At 39.7% G+C, this 16132-nt stretch overlaps 2 protein-coding genes across 4 annotated transcripts in view; one reads left to right on the forward strand and one right to left on the reverse strand.

The window, feature by feature from the left end:
- Window positions 1-13277, reverse strand: part of GNAZ (G protein subunit alpha z) — a 35397-nt gene extending 22120 nt beyond the window's left edge. The window contains exon 1 of one of the 2 annotated variants that reach the window (XM_015878221.3): window positions 12844-13277. The gene's annotated coding sequence lies outside the window, so the exon portion shown is untranslated. Of the gene's footprint in view, window positions 1-12659 lie in introns of both variants that reach the window. The other variant, XM_015878222.3, reaches the window with a different exon arrangement.
- Window positions 1-16132, forward strand: part of RSPH14 (radial spoke head 14 homolog) — a 55611-nt gene that overhangs the window by 26118 nt on the left and 13361 nt on the right. The gene's annotated exons all lie outside the window — the stretch shown is intronic.

Below are 16132 nucleotides of genomic sequence, written 5' to 3' on the forward strand. Positions count from 1 at the left end.
TGGAAGGAAACAACAGAACACTGTACAGTGCAAAAAAAATGGGTCTGCACATAAAGAATTCAATTACACTAGAAAAATGAAAGAATGACAGCGTAAGTTCATTGTGGAAAAAGACAGCTGGGAGATCAGATTTCTTCCATAATGGTTTTGCTAGAAAAATAAAAACCATTGCTGAGCATGAATAAGGGTCAACAGTCAGCAAGGTGGACCTCACCACAAGACACAGAACAAAGTTTTTGTTGCAAAGAAAGCAAAATATGGGAAACTATTTTAATAGAGTAGATCAACACTGAATTCATGGAAAGTCTGAGTGAAAGCATGGAATGAATGGGCTGGAAACATGTCAGTTCAAGATGCAAACTAAGCAACACAATGAGAAATGTTTCACAGTGAAGAAAAAACAAACAGAAAAACAGACATACATTGAATGAGTACACTTGAGCAGCAACTTGTCAACATGAGCTGAAGTCAAAAAAGATAGTAATTCAAAAAGCATAATAAAAGAGCAACATGATGCAGGAAGGCATCAGGGAGCCAATCAAAATGGAATAAGGTAGAAAAGGAAAGCAGGATTGTAAAAGAATAAAGCAAGTAAATCTCATGATGATCTAATTTAGGGAAAAACATGAGAGAAAGAAAGGACAAAATAGTGTGAACATCAGCATAAGAATCAGCACTATTATCAAAGATGAATTAGGTGGGTAGTATAGAAAGCAATTTCCAGTCTTGTGCCACATAAAAAATTAATCATACGAACTTTATGAAAAAAGAATTGTGAAATTCTTAGGATCCATCTTCACAATTCAAATTAAACACGATATTATTCTCAGAAGTGGAGATGAAGAGTAGAAGAACTGTTAGACTACAACCCAGGACAACAGGAAACACACACACGAGACTAAACAGAATCCAATATGCTATAAAATATGACTCATGGGAGAAGACTTGCACACTACCAGGCACAGATTACAGCTGCAGCCCATGCATGGTCTCATTCTGTATCTCTTTTGAAACTGAGAAGCTTTGACAGCGTTACAATTCTGCCACATGCAAGAGCTTCAGCAGGTATACCTCAGACAGCTGAGCCCTACCGCCGTTACTCTCTCTCCAATCCAAAGGAGACTTAAAAAAAATAAATAAATTACACAAGGTGAAGGAAGTTGTCCGTGTTCTGTGTTTAATGTGAAAGTGAATAGGCTTTATCCAAAAAGCAGATGTAATTCCACACAAAACAATTCTGCATCCAGAACTGTTCAACATATATGAACAGCACTGTACAGTAACTCCTGCTTTAAAAATCCAAGCAGGTAGTTTTTTGTACATTTTGCCTTTCCATCTAGATACATATGAACTTCAGAACATTTTACATAGGAGGCAATACTACAAATGAGTTTAGCCTTGGTTGATAAAGGACTGCAAGCACTCTTCTGGCTTAAATTCAGTGCAAGTATCTATAGTTACACTCTTGGCACATTTTTCACAGCTCATCCCCATGAGAGATCAACATTTCTTAATTAATATTAGTTTTTTTCTTAATCAACTTCAGTTTTTCTACTAAGATCAAGAGTATTTTTAGTTGGCACGAACAAGGCTGAAATATAAGTAAAGGAACTCTATTTAGGCAGTTGTGCTGAAATACCAGCCTATGTTAAGTAACACTTTGGAATGAGAACATCTCTAGTTTTTTCCTAGCAGAATAAATACCACTGTCAATGCTAGAGGGAAAAATAATCATAAAGAATCCCCAAACTTTATAAAGTGCTATGGTTATGATCTACCTACTGTTAAAGCTTTTAGTTGACTTTAGTGGGCATTGATACAAGCCTGTACCATGTTTTCAAAAGGTGAAAGTAAATGTAATACTCTGTATTTTAAAATATTGGTGGCAGAATGCTTAACAATTAGTGATGCGGAGAGTTTTACTGATGAAAAAACAGTATTTAGTCAGTGATTTATACTGCTCTTGTATATCAATATCCACACCCTAATAACTTTTGAAAGAATAGATACAAATAGTCAAACTTTCAAATCCCTGGTACTATACAATCTCATAATTTACTGTGTTATTTGGAGATACAGAAGCGTCATTATTATGATTTAACAGTAACTTCTATCTACATGCACATGTTGCAAGCCTGACTTCTGTTGTAAATTACTATATGTTTGTTCATGCTTAGCCAATCTTAGACTAACAGAAGACAAATCTGACTGTAGATATTTTTAATCACACTATGACAAAAACAGTCAGGATGCTTCCACAGATTCACAGGGCTATGCACATTTTGTCACTTTCATATAATTCCACAAATAAGTTTTTTGTCTATAACAAAAATAAGAGAGTAGGTATTGTCTATTAATTATTTTTAAATTCAGCAGGTAACAAAATGAGCTCATAAGTCTAGGAACATTTTCAGCAGATTCCTTCCCCCCAGTGATAGATTTTAGTTTTTATTCCCTATATTCTTGCTAACTCCCTACCCACACAACTGCAGTTTCAGTGTCTTTTACTAAAACCTGTGACAACATCTTCAGTAGTCCCTTAAACCCTGTCTGCAGTTAATTTTCACTCTCTGGTTGTACAAGATGTCCTATGCTGAAGCCAGAAAAGTTTCCCTTTTTTATCATAGCTCTACCAGCATTATCCTCCTTCTTTATCAAGGTACTCAATTACAATTGTCTCGCCATTCGGTGATCCTTATTTCATTCATTTTGCTCTTGAATCAAGTACTGAGAACTGATCCAATGCAACATTTAACAGTAGGAGTAATTTGCATTTTTTTTTCTGTGCGAAGCAGTCCTAAGAGCCTAAATGAGAGTTTCACACAGCAGACAAAGTTACTAAGCACCCCCAGTACAAGTCTTAACAGCAACATTTCAAACGTCTGCTCTTTTGTTCTCTTTACTCTCAGTGACATCTGTTTTTAACTCAAATAACTGTGGTACTAGCTAAAATTATCTTAAAGCTGAAAGGTGCTAATCTAGCCATTAGTTTATTCATTATTCAGCAATAAATTCTTAGTTATTCAATTCTCATTTCTAGTATTAGCAAAAAACAAGCAAACAAACAAACAAAAAACCCTACTTGTAGTATCACTGTATCACAGAACTAAAACAGCACACAAAGCTAAAATTTTACCACTGGATTCCTAGCTATTCTAGTTGAAATACGCAAGAAAAAAAGATGAGAAGTTATTTCTTTTTTCTCACTAAATATTCACTCTTGTAAAAACAATTAAGAGAAACATATTTGAGGTAAGAAATAATAAACATGCTGGCAGTTACTCAGAATGTATCCATAGCTCAACATGAAGGCCAAACACAAGTTTCTCATAGCAGGTCAAAACAGTGCAAAAGCTATTGCAGCTGGATGTCCTCCAGCTTCCAAATTCACTCTAACCCACAAAGCAAGTTTACCAGCTATGGGGCAATACTCACAATACATAACAGAATGACAGTTTGTCTTCAAAACTATGTCAAGTATATGAGGACAGCTTCTGAGACTGCTTAGATTACTCAGCAGAAGTGGGGTAGGGAATTTTTTTGTCTTTTCAGCTGTCCAATTTAGACACATTCAGTTACATATCATATCAGTTCTAGCCTGATAACAGCTTGTAGCCTTTCAGGTTCACTGTGCTTAAGAAGTGTAGATTTTGGTATGCCATGGTTCACTTAGAGCATACATCAAGACTTGTAAATTGAGATCTCCCAGCCAGTGTTGTAACTAGGAACAGATCATAAGCACTGTCTCTTAGCATCTTCTACAACTCTTACAAATTTGTGCATTTTTCCCCTCGTGACACTGAAAAATTCGTCAGTCTACTTAGAAGAACAACTCATTATGCAATATCAACCCCAAAAGTTACAAACATCCCAAAAAGCAGGAAAAATAAGATTTCTTAACTCTACAAAAACTCCAAATAAGACACCTCCCAACCTCAACTAAAAGGAGACAAAAGACATTTCTAACCCCTTCACCCATCTGAAAGCAATCTGAGTTTTGCTTCAAGTTTTATTAGCTGGCAGCAATCCCATGCCATTGAAATCCACGTGCACTAGCAGTCTCTATCTTTTGCAAAAAGTACTTTAGAAGGAAAATTGGAAGCAACTCCTGTTTCCCCTTTGTCTTCTGAGGGTTCCATATGTTAGGGGAGATACCCACTACAAGTTTTATGTAGTTTTGTTATTTTAGAGACACAGAAATAACATAGAAGTAGTAGAATAAGAAAACAGAATGTCACTGCAATGTTGATTTCGTCTCGCTGACTTTTTGACTTTGTCAGTCCTTAAGAAGGAGATATAGTTTTAGTTTGTGTTACTCATATCCATCATTGAGTAGCGTAAAGGACTGCTCTTCATAAAAATAACTGCCCCTTCTCATCTTTTGTGCTGGTTGCAAAGGAGAGCTTCTCCATCAAGGTGAGATATAACTTTCTGATATCTCTGAATTCAGGCCTTGTGCTGTTTGTATTTTTCCATCTCCACCTGCTTCTGACCAATCCTAGTACAAGCTGGATAAATTACTTATAGAGAAAATAGGATTTCATAGGCATTTTATAACAAGATAAGTCTGAAATACCATTTTAAATTACATTTTAAAAAATATGAATCTACAGTTGATGATTCTGACTAAACAGATGAAGACATCAAGTAAATGATGAGACTGATATGCTCTTAATATAATTTGATCAAATGTGTAAATCTTTTTCACATCCTATGTGAAGACAGATAATAACCAGAGTGTCTAAAAAAAACTTTCATTCACACATCATCTCTTACTGCTGAATATGAACAGCGCTGCTACAGGCTGACAGTAATCCATCTGCCCTCCATTACAAAAATGCTTAACACTCCTTTACAAGTACTTTATTGTTTTCTTGAATTAACTTGTTTATATAAGATTTTGATGAGTTCTGTGAACAATTCTTGACTGGATAAATCATGAGAACATTAAGTATCTGGAATCTGAAAGTACTGTTATATAGATAACCTTTGGTTAGTCATGGACTATGTATATTTGGAAACAAGCAACACCAGAATGAGATACTGTCCAAATACACCAAAATACTCTGCTTGATCAAGACAATAATACATGCAAAATTCTCTCAGAAAATATTTTCTTGATTCTGGTAACAAAACTTAACATTAGTCTCCAGTAAGCTTTTTTTCAGAATACAACAGGAACACATCTCTAGCATAATAGAAATTCTTTAGTTTAGACTTACAGCTGAATACAGAATGGGAACTACATTGGCTTTCATAGGCAGTGATCTGTACTGTCCCACTAATGAAAAAGAATTGTTGCCTTTTCAGTTGGTCACTGCCCTGATAGTATGATTTTTTAAACACATATTTTCTTGAACAAGGTTTTTTCCTGCATTTCAGAGGTAGTTCTATAGATGATACTGAGTAATTGTTCATTGCTTGTCTGTCTTATAAGTGTTTTTTTGTAGGTTACTGTAAACATCCATTCAGTCAGGCTTTTCCATTTGATTCTTACAAGAGACTAGAGAAAAAGTATAGAAGTAATTTGGACTGCAGAATCATGAGAGAGTACCTTACTCTCTGGGTATTCACTTGAATGTCACTTGAGTGAAATTCTCCCAAAATTAAATACCATTACTAGCAGAATGAGTCAGAGAGCTTGGTAAGAAGGAAGATGATTGTTCTGCTCACTGAGAACTTCATCTTTATTTGTTAATTAAGTTTGTTGCACACTTACAGAGTTCCATGTGACTTAGCGTCCAACTTCAAAGTTTTTCTTATTTAGTATATAGTTACAGTTGGAGTTACCCATTTCTGTCAGATCAATTCCTACCAAAAATATCCTGCCATATTTCCAGATTAGGATATTGCAACATTTTTAATTCAGCATTCACTGTTTGCCAGTATCAGAAGACACAAATAAAAAGCAGTATGAATTAGCCAAAAATACAGAGAACTTTATGTAGTTCTACCGTACCATGCTTAGTTTAAAGTCTGATTTTGGGGTAATGTTTTTTTCACGATCCATTCTTCATTATAGAGCTGTCTGAACCTCAGCATTAATTACAAGTTCCCAAGAGGCCACAACAGCAGTGGCTTTTCCTGGTACCCTTGGCTGCAGAAGGGAGAAAAAGCGCAGAGCTACTAAACCAACACAATGTGGAGAGAGGCTTCTCTTGTCACAGACCAGGGGAACATTCTCTATAAGCACTGAATTTTAGTTTATAATTCACTTACACAGGCTGAGAACACAAATATAACAAGAATCAATAATTAAATTATTTGTCTTGGTGGTAGGTTATTAGTTCACCAGTGTTTTGACTTCTACTTAATTGAATTGTTTGGCACAGCAGCGTACAATTAGTCCTCTCTGGGAAAACAGAGAATTGTAATCTGCAGTGTTAAATCACATAGATTCCTTCCTCTTGTTGATGTGATACCTGATAGTTTCATTTTTTTTCAGACCACTGTATATTTAATTGACCTGTGGAAGTAAATACTGTACTGATATAGGAACAGTGCACGTCAGCCTACAGTCTGACCACATTTGAAACAACAATCTCCTGAATTAATACGTTGTTGAAATTACCATCCTGTTGATGTTCCTATAACTTGAAATAATTAAAGAAAAGCTTCAGTATTCCATTTCTCTTTATGAACACCTGTGCAAAAAAAAAACCAAACTTTACACACCTGTGTAATCACAGTCATGAGGCAAAGTTCAGAGCTGCTTTTGGGAACGCTCACAGCAAGAAACATAATCAGAGGACTTATGCACATCTAGTCAGGGAACGGAAATAATATGATAATAGAACAATTGTTCAAGTTTGAAGTAGGCTAACCTTAGAATTTTAAATACCATCATAAATGTCACTGAATTACAAATTAGGGTAAGTTTATCTGTTCATGAACATAAATGGATTGAAAAGGAGGTAAAAACATGTCTCTGAAATTACTGGTTAAGGAGAGATTCTACCATTACTAAGCAACACAAAATGAAAGCTCAGTACCTTCTTACCAATTACAAAAGTATCTGCCAGGTGCAAAATGGTCTCTGTTTTAGCATGCTGACTACCAAACTTAAAACACCACTGTTTAAGATGTACTGAAAGGCATCACGAGAGAAAATCTCCCTACCAAGAACCAGATGGAACAAATGCTGAGGGCCACTTTCAACTCACATGCAGTACAGAGAAATGTTAGTGTTTAGAATGGATTTCATTAATATCATAAACATTATTTTACTAATAGATTTTAATGCTTTAAATTATATTTACAATATATGAAAAAAAAAATAGTAAGTAGTATTAACTTGAATCTTCTGCCATTACATAAATATCAGGGACAGTTTCTTTCCTCATAAAACATCCAAGTGTGAATATTTTGCATATATGTATAAATTGATATTATATCTCCACATCCAAATAAAATAATAATTTGTTAATACATTCTAAGTATTCAGATTGGTAGATACCCAGAGAAGAAAGTTTTTATTTAAAAAAAAAACCATAACACATTAACATGAATGTATTATTTTAAGCAAGAGAATCTCCTTGATAACACTTTTTAATATGATTCTTTTGAATAACACATTTTAAAGGCAGATGTTTAATAACCAGGTACTTACCCTCTCCAAACAACAAGCTCTCTCAGAGCTAAACATCCAGCTGCGTTTTTGTCACCATGCCATGACACTTCCATCAGAACTGATTACAATTCAGTTTCATTGTGTTTTTTTTTCTTTCCACAACACAACTGTGTCAACTGTGTTTGTGTATCAACACTTGATATGCTGACTGAGTTTGTGTCAATGCATTTTGGGAAGATAAAGGTAGTCACCCTAAATTGTCTCTATAAGGTTTGAAAATACAGAAAACAGGCTTACAAAATGAGAGTTGAAACACACTGGGAATACATGCTGTAAGTACTGCCTGGAGAAAAGACCTGGGCTACTAGTACTGTTCCACTGGAGCCCTTCATCCACATTAAATAGCATCATAAAGATACAGGTAGAGGACAAGGAAAGTATGCTAGTCTATCAAAGAAAACAGGTTTGTTAAGTAGGAGTAGTAAAATATGAAATATGGTGAAATATCTTGAAAATTACCTAGAAATTGGCTAAATCATTATATCCTTTATATTTTACAGTATACAGTAAGAATAGGATTCATCTGTCCAGATTTAGCACATGCACGTAGGTGGCTACCCCTGAGTTTGTCATTCTGTGCTTCCTTTGTAGTCAGTGAGGACAAGTGTCATGTCCAGATAACTGTTAATCTCTGTCTAAGAAAGTAGTTTGATTAATTGCACTGCAGGAATCTGTTTTTTTCTCCATTAGCTATAAGGGAGACCTAACCAACTAACTCACACATACATGACCTATTATAGGTATCTGAAAGTGATGAGAATAATCTGTCTACGTGCCAAGCCCAGGTCCTCTTGCATATATTGACTGTAAAAATATCAGATGAATAAGATGTAGTTCCTAAGAAATGATTATTTGCTTTCTGTGTTTTGTCATTCTTTTCTGCATCTCATAACTTTACATGTATGCTAATCTCATTCCATTTTAAATGGGCATATAATGACAAGTTTTATTTGTCCCCACACTGTATGGACTGCCTTCTGAATTGTGTGCACTTACTGGTTCCCAAGCGTGCAAACTATGCAGAGAAAAATTTCGTTAATTTTTGTACAGGCACAGGAATATAATGGCAAAATGATGAACACTTAGAATTTGAATTCAGCTTTTCAAATTTTCCTCTTTATGTCTTTCTATTGGCCAACATGATCACTAGTAATTTCATAGGCTATTTCTGTAGCATAGAATTGTCTGGAAATGTTCTCATAGTTGTCTTTTTGATGTGATGACTTAGCAATCTAAACCAGAAACAGCCCTCTGGTGTACGGGGCGTAGAGATAAAACAAGAGCAGAGGAAAACAGAATTTGTTGAATAAAACCATTACATGTCCAATGCTACGAGCAGCAGAAGTTAAAAAAGAAACAAAACAACAACAAAAGCTGCAGCCTTCTGAAATTTCACTACATGTTTTGTTAGTGATGGTTTTAAATTCATGTAATAACAACAAATGTTGGGAGCCTATGCTGGAAATGGTGGCCCATCGATAAGCTGCTTTTTCCATCCTACTTCACCAATACTCTTCAGTGTTAGTGAAGAGCAACAGTTGAGAAAGAAGCATATTTTTCTCTATAGTTCTCATTCCAAAGGTTAAATTATGTTCTTAATAACAATGGCATAATGCTAGGATAACTTAAATTGCTAATTTATGGCAACTCCTGATTTAACTGCAGAATAAATAACAGCTGAATTTGACCCTTCTGCATCATATTATTTGTATTCTATGTATCTGAAATTGCCAGATGACTTTGAGAATCAATTTTAGTTGGTTTGGATCAGACTAGTTATTTCCAGTTATTATTCTTTCATCAATATGGCAGATGAAATTTGGGCTTCTTAAATACTGATTCTGTATTGCTTAATAAAAATATTAATTTTTAGTACAACAAAAATTATAGGTCAAATTCTCCTCTTAAGTAGACTGGGGTAACTATTAATGAATGTGGTTTTATTTTGGATATGTTGGGGATCGCAAGGAACAAAATTTAACCTTTTATAAAATAAAACTAAAACTAATAATAGTATTTATAAATATGCCAATATTTTGATTTTGAAGGGCTTTGGTTTAAAAGTTATCATAGATAAATAAGTTAATTACTTCCCCTAGTAAGGTGTTATGACTGAAGGTGAGTATCCTCAGCCAATATGTTAACAATAACCCTAAATTTTCTCAGGAAGATAAATATCTAAGAATCATAGAATCACTAAGGTTGAAGAAGATCTCTAAGATCATCTAGTCCAACCATGCACCTACCACCAATACTGCCACTAAACCACTTCCCTAAGTGCTACATCTACCCTTTCCTTAAATACCTCCAGGGGCAGCGACTCCACCACTTCTATGGGCAGCTTGTTCCACTGCCTGAGCACAAATTCAAAGAAGAAATTCTTCCTAATATACAACCTGAACCTCTCCTGGTGCAACTTGAGGCCATTTTCCCTTGTCCTGTCACTGCTATATGGGAAAAAGACCAAGCCCCACCTCAGCACAACCTCCTTTCAGGCAGTTATAGAGAACAAGAAAGTATATTTGAGCCTTCTCTTCTGCAGACTGATCCATCCCAGTTCCCTCAGCCACTCAGGCAGATCAACACTTCCCCCCCAAAGTTGATGCTGTCTGCAGACTTAATGAAGGTACACTCCATCCCCTCATCCAAATCATCACAAAAGATATTTAAACAGAATAAGCCCCAGTACCTGCCTCTAGGGAACACCACTTGTGAATCGTGGTTAAACGATTAATACTTTGATAAACTGATAACTCATAAGTTAGAGTTTGTGACTCCAGGAAATTCTTAGTGAATTTGTCATTGAGACAGTGACCTTACTGAAATCTGCTATAAAACTGTTCAACACTGTTGATCCTAAAGGGCATGGGAGAATCTGATCAGTGAAAAGCTGCGTGCTCATATTGAGCCGGGACTGTCCGACTGACAGCAGGAACAAAACTTCCAGCAAGTCCCATGGAAGCAGGACCAAATCATTACACAGAGTTAGTGAGATTCAACTCTCATTTTCAGTTACATAAATCTGGAGAACATCTTCTGAAATAAGTGGAATTATGGTGATTTAGCCCAAAAGAATTGAGAGCAATTTTCTTTAATGAGGTGGTAGGGGGGGAAGAGATATAACTCCTTTACGTTACCTCATTGCTACGTATCAACTGAGGCTCTATCTGCTGTCAAAATCATTATCTGCTTAAGTTGGAGAGGAAAAGCTGACTTCACCATTTAAGGATTTAAGCTTTTATTTTCTGTTGTCCTTATCCCTCTGCTTATCCCCTTCCCCACATCTCAGCAGGTAGATTCCCTTCAGATGAAGGGACACATTTCTTTTTCCTGCTTCAGTCTAGATTTCTTAATATCTAATATACCTTTTCCATTAACGTGTAATCCAAACCAAGACAACCTGAACACTTTCACTTCGCTCTTCCAGAACTATTTTTCTAGTTATTTTTAGAATATCATAGTTAAATTCAAGCCCAAGGCCTGTAGCTGAAACAGCAAATTGCAGCAAAAGCCTGATACATCTGATTTCAAGGCAGTAGTGCCTCCCAAAGAGCCAGCTCTGTCACCAGCAGTCAGTGAAGTTATGAGAACATAATCCTCAGACAAGGTGGCACATTCTTCATGCAGCAGAATTTATTCACCTCCGTAAGGCCCACAAGCCAGAATGAAATCTGGGGCCTCACGTGGAATCAGTCAACCTTTCTGAGGGCATGCATATGCACACACAAGTACGGGTCTTTGAAAATGCACGTCCATGCTTTAGGAATAGAAGAAAGGAGATTTTATCCTAAATACCCCCATATATCTGAGATGTTTTCTTTTGATTTCATTCATCACTGGCTTCCAGAAGAATGAAATTTCACTCTTCTGTACACGTAGGCCTACGCTGGAATGGTGTCCTCTACCCAAGGACAGGGATCTGTGCTTTTGGGGAAGAGCTTCCAGTCTAACCATTTGATGAAGACAGCTAAGTTAAAGGCAAACACCTTCCTGTTCTGCAGAGCTCTATCCCTGCACCTGTGTTGCTTCAGGCGGCAAATATGTGCCTTGCTGCAGAAAAGCCACTATTTTTATCTGTACCAGGACTTAAGCCATCAACGTGGATTACAAATTCTCCATCCATCAAGTCAGAAACAGTTTTCCCTGTGGAAGCACAGAGTACACCCTCATTTTGACTACATGATCCACAAGTAGGCATCCACAGCACCATGGTTCTGCTTGACCTGCCGTGCAACCCCTGCAGAAGACATTCCAGTGGCCACTCAAAGGGTGTGACCCACAGCGGCACAAAACAGAGCCAGAATAAAAACCAAATCGGAGCCACGTTTGTACCAGCAAATGGATGTAAAGGGAGCTGAATGGAAAAGCAATGAGGTGGTCTCAAATCTCACCCAGGAAAACATAACTGAGATAGGGTAGCAGCCTCCTGAGCAAATGCTGCAAGAACACATTAAGCAGCTCCTACAGGGAAACAGCAAAAAAACCACTCAGCTCAGTGCTACAGCCAGAAAAATATACACTTGTCTGTAGATATATATGCTAACTGAAGCACTGGGTGCGTATGGATCTCTCACTCGAAATGCAGATACAAACAGACCATGGAACTTGTGGCTCGGCACCACAGCCGGAGCCATGCACAGGTGCGGATTGATGCTATAACGCCTCCCGATGCCTCGCATGAACGAACGCGGACGAGGCAGAGCAGCCTCGCAACAAGCAGCCGCGGCTGCAGGACTCGCTGCAGACCCCCAGCAACCGGAGGTTTGCAACTGCAAAACCGCACGGGGAGCAGAGCCGTGCGGGGAGGGTCCTCTCCCAAAGGCACAACCGAATGGAATCGGTACCGGAGCGCTGCGGCTCGGGGCAGCTCGGATGCTGGCTCTGGGGTCCGGGCTAGGAAGGGCGATGCCTGAGTTTGATGGAAAGGGCTTCAGCTGAAGCAGAGCCGCCCAGGGAAGGTCATTTTAGCCGTAGCGGCAGCAGCCCAACCCTTGCGATTTTTCTTCTGCAACCAGCAAAATATTCCTACCTCACGGTGACGACCATCCCCTTCCATCACCGAACTACCGCCGTTCGTTTCAAGATCGCATCTATTCCTTCCCCCCGCAGAACCCCCTTTTCATTCTGGAAACGTAAGAGAGGGAAACGCTCCTCGCGGAGCTGACGGAGAAGGAGGAGGAGGAGGAGGGAAGCAGAAGGCAGCACGCACTCACCTCGGCGCCGGGCCGGCAGCTTCCACCGCCTCAATCCATGTCCGCAGCCCCGCACTCCTCCTCCCGCGGCCTTCTCGCAGCTGCCCGGTCTCCCAGCAGCAGACGGACGCTGCCCTCCCTCCTCTCCGGTCTCGCAGCCCCTCGCTCCGCCCGATGCCGCAATACCGACGCCCGCCGGCGGCCCGCGGAGGCAGCGGCGCGGGGCGGTCCCGCCGGGAGCCGGGCGGGGGGCGCGGGGCCGGCTGCGGGAGGCGGAGGCAGCAGCGCGTTGCCACGCCAACGAGCGGAGGATGGCAGGGGGGGGGGGGCGGGCGGCCGAGCCCTGCAACCCCTCCAACCCTTCCAACCCCTCCAACCCCTCCAGCCCCTCCCGTGCTGGGCGACAGCGGCGGACGGGCGGCTCCGCTCCGTGTTGCGTAAGGAGCGCGCACGGGGCAGCTCCCCGAGGAGAACAAGGCAGCGGTCGGGGTGCCGCATGTGTGTCAGAGTGATGCAATGAAGGGCAGAGGGCAAAGCCGGCTCGTGCCGCGGGATCTGCCTTCATTCCGCTGTTAACATCTTTCGGTTGATTTCGGTGCCGGGCATTTTCTCTTTCCATCTTTCGCTTCTACGTGTGACGCTCGCTGCAGCTTTATTTAAGTGACACCAAGTACCATTTTCTCTTATGTCACGGATGGAGCTACCTGTTCCTACATATCTTTCCTTTTAGCCGTGCAGGCTGCAGCCCTGCTCACACAGCTGCGATTTCTCCCTACAGTGCGATTTCATAACCGGAATCTATTACTGATACGTTTGTGCTGGAGACAGCAACGGAGGCTCCCAGGCAGAGACAGAGCAGGGGCATGTTTCCCACAGCGAGGCTACCATGATGCAGCACAGCAAACATCTGATTCCTGTCATTAACGCCGCTTGCAGGGCTGATCCATCAGCACAACTGCAGCATCAATGAGCTACAGGAATGAAATATTTTAGTGTAAAAATGCAACATAGCAGCATTAGTTTTCTTGCACTGAAATAAGAACCATGAATCAGTGTAGCACGTGAGTCCTATGCGTAATGAACCTCAGGGTTCTTACCAACAGTTTGTCCATGCACCTGGGCTGGTGATGTGACTCAGAGCATCAAAAGATAAATGTCCTATACGTGACCAGCGCTGTTTTCTCAGCAAAACTGTAATCTTCAAATCATAAACTTGCCAGCTTAATAAAACAAACAACCAGCTTTTAATCTCTCCAGCTTTACCTTTCAGTATCCAGCAATGCACGTTTATGCTTTGATGCATTGATAGGATCAGGCAGCAGTCACTGTCTAAATTCTAATGGTGCTCTGCAGTGCACGAAGCTCTGCCATAGTTCTGTTGGCAGGGGAATAAAGAGGGATAAAGCAGTGTAGCTGTGGTAACTGCCTGAGTACTCTGGATAATGGGATGAAAGAACAATAACAAGGTGTACAGGTTTAATCTGCTGCTCCATAAAGAACAAGTAGTTACTATAGAAACTGTCATATTACACGTGTCTCCAGCATAGTGCTTTATATGTGAGAAGAAGCATCTTCCACACGTTACCAGTTTGGGCATAAAAACAGCATCAGCTGCCATCATCCTGTGTAGGAAGATCATTGGTCACATGCTCTCCACAGGTTGCATCACTCAGATGCTTTGCATTACTGTAACAGAACACTTGCTTTTTGCAGTTTTGAGGGAGGCACCTACTGGTGGATGAGACACTGCAGGGGAAGGAAACACACGCAGGCAGTCTGAGTAGTGCACTGATTCCAGCACCACGGGATGGGAGTTTGGTGAGCGCTGTTAGTGAATGGCAGAGCTGAAACCCAGCTCATCCTGAATAAGTCAGCACATCTGTCTCTGTTTTCTTCAGCTGCACCTTGTTCTGCTTCCAGAAATTCTCAGTTGGGACCTTCCAGCTGTTGGTTGCTCACATGTAGCCAAGCTCCCAGAGGAATTTAAAGAGGAATATGCATTTCAAAGTAGCGTGTATCCCAAACAGGTATAAAAACAGAGTTCTTTACCTCAGTGCTCTAAATGATATTCTTCTCTGTAGGTAGACTGAGAAATCACAAATACATACTGAAAGTGAATAGTTTGTATTACTCTTTTTGCCTAGAAGTAATATCTTGCCTAACAAATATCAGTTTGGTGGAACAGCGATGATCTGGTCAGACCTCTGGCACCCCCATGACAGGCAGGTCTCAGGCGTTTTGCCATATGGGAGCAGTCTCTGTTTGGAGGAGGAGCAGTTGGCTGATGTGAACATCTCACATGAAGCTCTGGAACCACAAGCTGCATGAGCTTTGCTCATCTTGCCAGTGACACCCACTGACCAAAAGCCAAGTCCTGGCCTGTTTGCTTTTGCTTTCTCTTTGGGATCAGTCAAAACATACACTTAGCTTGAAGACAATAGTGCTAAAATAGAAATGCATTCTGAAGTGCAAAATCCCATAGGGATTTTTCTAATCAATAGCCCTTAATTATACTGTGACAACATCAAAATATTTATAAGCACACATGCAATGTTCTTGGTGAATGTACATCTCCAAATGATAGAGGGAAAATTGAGAGGCCGCATCTGGTCTGCAACAAAAATGCAATAAAGGACATCTTCTATTCCATTCCATTTTCTACCAAATGCCCTCTTTTTAAACAAGCAATTGTATATCTGGGTTAGATATTTATAGACAGGTCTATGATTCCGTGTGAGCAGAAAGAACTGAACAGAACATCTAGAGAAGAATGAAAAGGCTATGTTTTTATTTTTAACCATTTTTCTCACGTGGAAGAGTTTAAAATAGCATCAAGCAGATGACTGAAATCTGATATTTATAACTATCTACAAATTGTGCTTTGTACCAGTGGCTATGAGATGGTGGGAAAAAATCATTGAATGCACCTATTAAGGATGGGGTCAGCCCCAGCTCCTCTTTATCCTTTAGGAAGAAAATTCTCTTTACAAGGCTTTCACCTTTTTATTGTGTTCTCACATCCTTCAAGTAACAGAGGGCTTTGCTTGCTGTGGAGTCTTTGATCTTCCAATCTCCTTCAAGGAGATATTTGAGAATGTGAGCCTGGAGAGTGAGTTACAGCCAGCGGTGCAGGCAGTGAAAGAGATGGACCTCTCCAGTTCCCCAACAGATTAAAAAGAAAAAAAAAAGAATTAAAAACAAATCAACCAAACCCAAAAAAGTAAAAGCCTTGCATACATTCCTTCATAGTATTATTGCACATCCACTGTATGTGCAGCTCACAGCCATTGGCTCGGCTGCTGAATCAGCA

This window comes from Coturnix japonica, chromosome 9 (assembly GCF_054131305.1).
Source record: "Coturnix japonica strain WE chromosome 9, WE-NBRP24, whole genome shotgun sequence".
In the NCBI taxonomy this organism is placed as follows: domain Eukaryota; kingdom Metazoa; phylum Chordata; class Aves; order Galliformes; family Phasianidae; genus Coturnix; species Coturnix japonica.